The sequence below is a fragment of the Lycium barbarum genome, chromosome 5 (genome assembly GCF_019175385.1).
Source record: "Lycium barbarum isolate Lr01 chromosome 5, ASM1917538v2, whole genome shotgun sequence".
In the NCBI taxonomy this organism is placed as follows: Eukaryota; Viridiplantae; Streptophyta; class Magnoliopsida; order Solanales; family Solanaceae; genus Lycium; species Lycium barbarum.
The window spans coordinates 111,240,522-111,249,511 of record NC_083341.1 but is presented as its reverse complement, the minus strand read 5'-3'; the positions used below and the strand labels follow the sequence as shown (position 1 = coordinate 111,249,511).

At 40.9% G+C, this 8,990-nt stretch overlaps 1 non-coding gene across 1 annotated transcript; it reads right to left on the bottom strand.

Annotated features, from left to right (window-relative positions):
* Positions 1-6,053: 6,053 nt before the first annotated feature.
* Positions 6,054-6,159, bottom strand: LOC132642995 (small nucleolar RNA R71). Its single transcript, XR_009583459.1, has one exon. It is a non-coding gene; the product is annotated as a small nucleolar RNA R71 (small nucleolar RNA).
* Between the last annotated feature and the right edge of the window lie 2,831 nt (positions 6,160-8,990).

Below are 8,990 nucleotides of genomic sequence, written 5' to 3'. Positions count from 1 at the left end.
CTTCTCAAGCTTTCTTACTAACCAGAAGGTCCTCTATAACGTGAAGTGGTCGTTGGGGGCAAGCAAAGCGTTCATTTTCGCAAAACACAATTCTAGCGGAAGAAGGAATTAAGTGGGAAAGGTGAGATTCAATCCTTTTTCTCATGAATTATGGATGCTTGTATATGTTGTAGTGTGTAGGAGTGAATGAAACTCATGAAAATTATGTTGTGGACGATGAGCCGTGGGGTATGTTGCTTGTTGTGGTAATGTAAAGAAAATATGAAAATCCATGGAAATATGCATGTGTGTGTGTGGCCGAATGGAATAGTGTATGTGTAGAAAAATGAATTGAATTTATTTAGTGGTTTGATTTTTGTGTTGTGACTTTTATGATGAACATGAAGGTGTGATTGTGTGGAAGTGAAGTTGTAGCTTTGGCCATGTAGGTGTGAAAATTGTATGGAAACAATGAATTAATGAATTAATTTTACTTGGCATTCTAATGGTTGTTATAATAGATTCTATAATGTTAAATGGAGATTTAGTGGTTTAAAGTGAAATGGAAATCGGTTGCGATTATTGGAGAAGTTAGTGTAATAATAGTATGGTTCTTATGTTTGTATGAAAGGGATCGTAGTGTGTGGATTGTGAACGTAACTCATGGATTTAGAGGTAAGGGATGTGGTTGGAAGATTGTAAGGAATTGAATTGAATAGAATTGAATATTGAAGTGTTGCTAGAATACTTGTTGGTATTGTTGTTGGTAGTTTGGCCGGGTTGAATTCCCGGATTGTTGTTGATTGAAATCGGCCAAGATAGATTCTTGGGGACGATGTATTTACAGGGGAAATGCTGCCGAAATTTCGGTAGACAAAGTGTTACTTTAAGAATCCACTTCTAAATGCCCTAATTAATGTTTGGTAAATGTGACCAAATGTAGATTTTGGAGGAATTGAAACTTGAATTTGGAGGAGCGTAAGAAGCGGAAAAAGGTATGTGAGGCTTTACCCTTCCTTCTTTGGCATGTCTTAGAAATAATAGGATTGGATACGAGCCTCGGGGACAACCCTATTCTCCGGAATCCGTGCCTAAATTTGCCCCTTTTTCATTCAGTAGAATTGAATTAGATATTTCATGAATAGTTGAAAGAATTGCCTAAATATCTAGAACTTGGACAAATGAGACCCGACTACCTTAAAACTCTCACAAGTGAAGTCATAAAATGTAACGTACGTAAATTGTGTACGCCGCCTCATTTGACCCGAGGTGGGCCCATTGTTCCCGGAGTTTTCTTTATTGTTCCGTTTATCAAACGATAAGTGTTGTAACTATTCCAATGAGAATATTTCTATGATGACAATGGTAACGATGATGTTAAGGAAGAGAAAATGTCTATGATGAGTATGACAAGAACGATTCCATGACTAAGAGTCTCAAGTTAAGGATTCAATATGAGTATGGAAGTATCAAACTAGATCTTGATCTTTAATTCCATTCCTTGGTTATGACCCTATTTTCTAAGGATTTCAAAGCATATGAATTGACGTTTATGATGTCCATGATTTCATTCTATGTTTTCTTTTAATGCTATTCTCCGTTGATAGTCTCGCCTTATGATTATCGTTCCTTCAAGGTGAGACATGACGATCCTGGTCACTCCATAATGTAATCGGAGGTTACCGACCTTACGTCACTCCGATGGATACATGATTTTCTTTGGGCTCTCCTGCATGCTTATATGACATATGTATATGAGATATGTATATGTGCATGGGGTGGGGGAAGGGATATATGGGGGAGGGGAAGGGACATATGTTTCATTGCCACCTGGTCAGCTGGCGTTATCATCCCGGACGCGGGATGCCCGGACGCGGGATATATGGGCGAGCCGACGTATTTCGGCGCTATGTGGGCGAGCCGACGTTGTTCGGTGCTATGATACGACATGACATGACATGATATGATACGATATGATATGATATGAGATGATATGATATGATAAGATATGATATGACATGACCAGATAAGCATGCATGGTATTCGCCCTCAGCGGCACTCATATGTACAGGTTACTCTTTTATCCTATGACATGTTCTATGTTTCCATGCAGTTATTATTCATACGCACATTTCTTACTATGTTACTGTTCCTGCCTTACATACTCAGTACATTGCTCGTACTGACCCCTCTTCTTCGGGGGCTACGTTTCATGCTGTGCAGGTACACCCAGACGAGCAGAAGCTAGTATAGAAGAGGTTCCAGCGAAGTTGGTACACCCCACTTGTTCCTGGGAGTGCTGCCGAGTCAGAGCTTGTATGCTAGGATTTCTGGATTGATGCTTGAGACTTTGCAGACAGAGTCGTGGGTATCGGGAGTCAGTTTGTATTATGATATAAATTTTACACAGTTGCTGACTTTATTGATTTGAAAGCAACAAAAAGAATATTTCAGTAAGCTTTATTATGTGTACTTGAGTTAGAGGTTCAAAGAATTATATATGTAATAAAAGTCAGCGGGTTCGCTCGGCTCCGAATATGGGGTCGGGTGCCCATCACACCCTAGTAAAGTCGGGGTGTGACAAAGTGGTATCAGAGCAGGTCGGTCTAAGGGTTATCTGCAAAGTCGTGTCCAGTAGAGTCCTGTTTATGGGTGTGAAGCCGGCCACATTTATAAACAGGAGGCTGCGGGGCATCTAGGGATTGTTGACCTTCTTTCTGTCTTAGATCGTGCGATAGAGCCAAGTCATAGGAAACAAGATTCCTGACACTAATCGTTAATTTTCGCAGACGTCCAGTAGCGACGGAAAAAGGCGAGTGACGATATGGCAAGTCACAGAGGTAAGTCTGGATATCTGTTCTGTTACTTGGAACTGGAAGTTCTGATGGCTGGAATATGTCATATAGCCATATGTTTTGCGAAGTATTGTCGATGTTTGCTACGTCTAGATTTTGAATAGTAGGAGTGGTAGAGGAGGTTCTACTAGAATAGATACGCTTAATAGAAAGAGACGCGGAAAAAGGGAATGCCGTAAACAGACAATAAATGGGATGTGTTGTTCTAAAGGACTTATGGGTCTGGCGTGGCGATGAAGGTGCGATCACTACTATCGGGAATCTGGAAGTCCAGGATAGGAGGTAGCCATACACACAGGCGGAAGGTGAACATTGGAAATCAAGAAGGGCAAAACGGTAATTATAAAAGAAAGGACGTGTTACGAAAATGTTTCGGAATCTGTAAGACTTCGACTTGCTCCAGAACATGTAATAAAGGTCATGTGAGGAAGCGGACGCGAAAATATCAGCATTAAGCCACCGAATTCCAGTGAAGTTTTTGGGTTAAGCGTGCTCAGGTGGGAGCAATTCCATGATGGGTGACCCCCTGGGAAGTTGGCAAGAAATTCTATAAATTGAGACATAAGAGACAAATGATAAGATAGGGTAGTCTAAGGAAAACTAGGATATACGGAATGGTTGGAGACCATAGGAAGACGCGTAGGACGAGGCAGACTAGCTCGGTGAAGGAACAGAAGGTGCATTACAGCCCTAGAATCAGGATAGGCTTGAACAGTGGTTGGAGGTATTCTTTGGGCTAGTTGCTAGTAAATATATATATATGGATGCGTAGGGTATCCCACGCATGATTGTATTAGAGGATATGTGAGTCCCAACAACCGAAGCTACGGTATAAAAGGCATCAACCGAGTAAGGATACCAAAGTTTGAGTAATAGCAAGAGTAAACGGTACAAGTGTGGTAAAGTGAGTTGTTATTATTTTACTACAGGTTAAGATTGGAAATTCTAGTATAACGATAGTTGAGTAGATGGAAACAAAGAGATCAAAGTGTCGGAAGGAGGTGAAAGGTAAGAAACCTCAGTAAAGAAAGCTTAGGTTTGCGATTATGTTGAGATGAGAGACCTATAAAGGAATGGATGTGTGACTATATTAATATAGTTAGAGGTTCGATGGACAAGGATAGGGAGAGTAAAAATTTATAATGATTCTGTGTTAGGAACAAGGTAGCGAAACGCTTAAGGAAAATGGACGCGCAGCTACAACACAAACATATAGTTAAGAAGGAATTACGAACAAATGAACTAAGTGAAAGGTAATGTGGCGTGATTTTTATGCCAAAATCGATACTTTTCGGCTATAAGTTTTACTTGTTGTTAAGCAAGTCGATGTGATTTTACGTGTTTCTTAGTGTTTTTCAGGTAAAGGAACAGATTTGGCACAATCGCAGTTGAAGTGCAGAACCAGGTCGTAAATTGAGGTTTACGGCTCGTATTCTACAATACGGGCCGTATTCCGTGGTCGTATTAAAGGATTTCAGAAACAGAAAGTCAAGCTGAGAAGATGGTGATTTACAAGCTCAGTTTACGGACCGTATTTCAGTTTACGGTTCGTATTCCATCACGTATTTAGTCATTCAAGCGTCTGGCAGAAAGTCTGAGATTAGCAAAGTGAAAGACGACCAAGAATTTTACGGACCGTAAACCACTTTACGGTCCGTATTTTGGAAGGTTAAGTTCCACACAGCTGAGAAGACGACGAGGGCGTAAACCATTTTTACGGTCCGTAAAGTGATTTACAGACCGTATTTCATCATGACGGGACTGAAGTGCAAAATCTATAACTTATGTAATTTCAAAACCTATAAATAGTCATTGTAGGGTTTTAATATTCATCATTCATTATATTTTTGTCTCTTGACTTAGAACAAAAACTTCTTTCTAGTTTTTGAAGATTCAAACATCAATTCAAGTATTACCAATTCCTTTTTATTCCAAAGTAAGCAATTATGAATTCTTCAATTTCTTATTTCTTGTTCTTTGTCATGAGTAACTAAATCCCCTTCCTAGGGTTGTGAACCCAATGATGGGTGTTTTGTGATTGATATACAAATAATGGATTATTAGGGTTTAATTATTCTTCATTCTTCATCCATAATTAATGGTTGCAAACATTGATTAATGCCATACACCTTAATTTATTTGGGAAAATAATTAGGGTTGATAAGAATAATTAACAAGAACTCAAAGCTTTAAACTTTGTTTAATAAATTCACTTAGGAATAAGAAGAATGTACTTGGCATGTTTAAACGCTCTTCATGGTAACTTTCTTATAGTTGGAAAAATCATAGAAAGACATAATCTTTATTTATTGGGAAATAATAGAGATTCACATAGAGATTAAGTGCATTCATATAATGATCCATTAGAAGTATATCAAGATCCATACCCATGATCATACACCCTATCTAACGGGGACACAACCTTAGTTTCTCTTACCATAAATTTCCACCAAATCAATAGTTTAGCAATTAGTCATAGAAACAACCAACTTTTACACAAATTATCGGATTAAGACATTAGACCTAGAACTTAGCATTTGCGATTTTTGTAACCTTTTCACACCATATTCCCTGTGGGATTCGACCCCAACCTGGTTGGGTTACTATATTTGACAACGTCCGCGTTATACATTAATAGGTGTAATTTGAGCGTATCAAATTTTGGCGCCGTTGCCGGGGAATACGGTTTTGAAATTACTAAATAGTGTTTGCTTTGAGTAAAGTCTCTTGCTTATTCCATCACACCTTGTTTGCTACTCTGTGTAAACCAGGTGAACATGAATCAAAATCAACAAAATCAGCGTGCGGGTAATCAGGTGAATCGGTTGAACAATCAAGCGGAAGAATCTGATGATGAGAATATTTTTGCTGAACTGGTTCAAGAGGAGGACTATGCATCCGCCATTGTTCAACCTCGAGTTGGAGCGGCTACTATGAAAATTGACTCATCTCTCTATCAGCTGCTGAAACTTGAGGGGTACTTTCGAAACTCTACCGAGAATGACCCTCAACGTCATTTGCAGAATATTGTGGATGTGTGTGCTAATCACATCCAGAACAATGTTCCACAAGATGCTATTCGGTTGAGGTTATTCAAGTATTCCTTAGTTGGAGAGGCAAGAACATGGTTCAAGAAGCTACCCCAAAATTCGATTACTTCATGGGCAGAGATGGCAGCTGTTTTTCTTAAAAAGTGGTACCCCCCTAGCAAGAAGGCGGAGATTCGAGACAAGATATATGAATTCAAGCAGCGACCGGGGGAACAACTATATGAAGCCTGGGAGAGGTTCAAAGAATATCTGCAAAAGAGCCCAAATCATGGTTTTCCAGAAAATATATTGATGGAGAAGTTCTACCGAGGGTTAGATCTAGTGTCACAGTCAGTAGCTAACATTGCAGCCGATGGGTGTTTTATGAACAAAACCTTTCGACGAGTGACCACCATACTTAACAAGCTGACAACTCATAATCAGGCTTGGCACTCGAACAATGCTGATGTGGTACCGTATGGTAGTGCTGTGTTCCAGAATATAGTGAAGGAGAATCAGGATACCCAGCAAACATTGGCAGAACTGGCAACAAATATTTCTTTGCTGACAAAGAAGTTCGATGAATCTCAAATCAAAAAAGTAAATGTGTGTGAGGATGATTTAGTTCTGCCAAAAGGGATGTACCGTGCTCAAGATGGTCCGTTCCTTGATGGGCCACCTATGCAGGTTGAAGATGCAAATTATGTTAATAACTCTCAAGGGGGTTATCAAAGACAGAATTACCTAGGTGGCTATCAAAATCAGAATCAATGGAGACCTCAGCAAGGTCAAGGTGCTTACAACAACTCCGGGAACTACAACAATAATTATGGTGGTGCGAACCAAGGGAGCTACAACAACAGCAACAATTTTGGGAACAAGAGTTCCAATCCTTATATACCACTGAAAGGGCAGTCATCAGAGCAGGGTAGTTCGAAAGTTGAAGCAATGCTTGAGAAGATTCTGGCAAATCAATCGAAGTCTCGAAGGACTTTATCTGGGCTGACAGAAACAGTGGGTTCTCATACAGCGGCAATTCAGAAGCTTGAGTCGCAGATGAGGGATATTTCTAGAGAGCAGCACCCTCCTAAAAAGGGAGGACTTCCAAGTGACACCATCCCAAATACGAAGAATGGGGGAGGCGGTTTGAACAATGTGTTTGCCATCACTACTAGAAGTGGAAAAACAATACAGGGAGCTGCTGAAAAGGTGATTGATCTTGAGCCGATAGATGAAGAGAATGGGGTGCAGTCTGAAGCACCCATTATTACTGATGAGATTCCTACTGACAGGAAAGTTGCTGATATTCTAGAAATGATTAGGGAAGCTGATAACACGAGCAAGCAAGCTGTAAAAGGGGCTCTCCGCCCTTTGACACAGCTTTTCCAATCTAAACCTCCCTTTCCTCAGCGGTTGGTAAAGAAGCAGGAAGATGCTAAGTTTAAGAGGTTTTATGACCAGCTGAAGCAGTTATCTCTAAATTTTCCCTTCTTGGAAGCTGTCAAGGAGATGCCGAGTTTTGCGAAGTACTTGAAGGATTTGCTGACCAAGAAGAAAACGGTGCAGCATGACACCGTGAGTTTGACTCACACTGTGAGTTCCATCATTTGGACTACAACTGTGCAGAAAAAGGGAGATCCTGGGGCATTCACCATGATTTTGCTCGCGCTTTGTGTGATAATGGGGCGAGTATAAATTTGATGCCCCTTGCTATATATAAACAATCAGGTTTGGGGGTGCCAAGGCCCACTACAATGAGATTGCAGATGGCTGATAGGTCTATCAAACGACCTGTTGGGGTGGTTGATGATGTGATTGTGCGGGTTGGTGATTTCATGTTGCCAACTGATTTTGTTATTCTTGACTGTGCTGTTGATCGGGACATTCCTATCATTCTAGGGAGACCTTTCCTTGCTACATGGAGGGCTCTGATGGATTCTGAGAAAAATGAAATAAAGTTCCGAGTCAACAATGAAGAAGTGACCTTTCAGGCTAGCAAAGGTATGAAGTTACCAAGTGCTTACGAGAGTATTTCGGTAATTGATTCATTCGATGTTATTGACGAAGCAGTGGAGTTCAAGATGGAAGAAGAGAGTTTGGGTGAGGCTTTGGCTGGTATTTTGATGAATTTCGATGCTGAAGACATGGAAGGTTATGAGGAGACAGTTAATTCACTTGTTGGGTTGGGCTCATACACATACCACCCAAAGAAGCTGAATCTTGATCTGGAAAATAGAACAACTCCTCCAGCAAAGCCTTCGATCATTGAGCCACCTAAGTTGGAGCTTAAGTAGCTCCCATCTCACCTGAAATATGAGTTCCTTGGTCCGGACAATACATTACCGGTGATTGTTTCAGCCTTATTGACTGAGGAGCAGATTATGCAGCTTTTGGAGGTATTGAGGGAGTATAGGCGTGCTATTGGTTGGACCATAGCAGATATTCGAGGTATCCCATCTGGGATCTGTGAGCACAAAATTCATTTGGAAGAGGGCAGCAACCCAAGTGTAGAACATCAGAGGCGACTAAATGAGAATATGCAAGAGGTCGTCAAGAAAGAGATCATCAAATGGCTAGATGCAGGCGTGGTTTATCCGATTGCTGATAGTAAATGGGTGAGCCCGGTCCAATGTGTTCCTAAGAAGGGCGGCATTACTGTTGTGCCGAATGCGAAGAATGAGTTGATCCCGACCAGAACTGTCACCGGATGGAGAGTTTGCATGGATTATCGCAAGCTCAATATAGCCACTTGCAAGGACCATTTTCCTATGCCCTTCATTGATCAGATGCTTGACAGGTTAGCAGGGCGTTCTTACTATTGTTTCCTTGATGGTTATTCGGACTACAATCAGATCAACATCGCCTTGGAGGATCAGGAGAAGACCACCTTTACTTGTCCTTATGGGACATTTGCGTTCAGTCGGATGCCGTTTGGGTTGTGTAATGCACCAGCCACTTTTCAGAGGTGCATGATGTCAATCTTCTCTGACATGGTAGAAGATTTCTTGGAGGTGTTCATGGATGATTTTTCTGTGGTGGGGGATTCATTTGAAGGCTGTCTTGGCCATCTGGGTCAAGTGCTAAAACGGTGTGAGGAGACCAATCTGGTGCTAAACTGGGAGAAGTG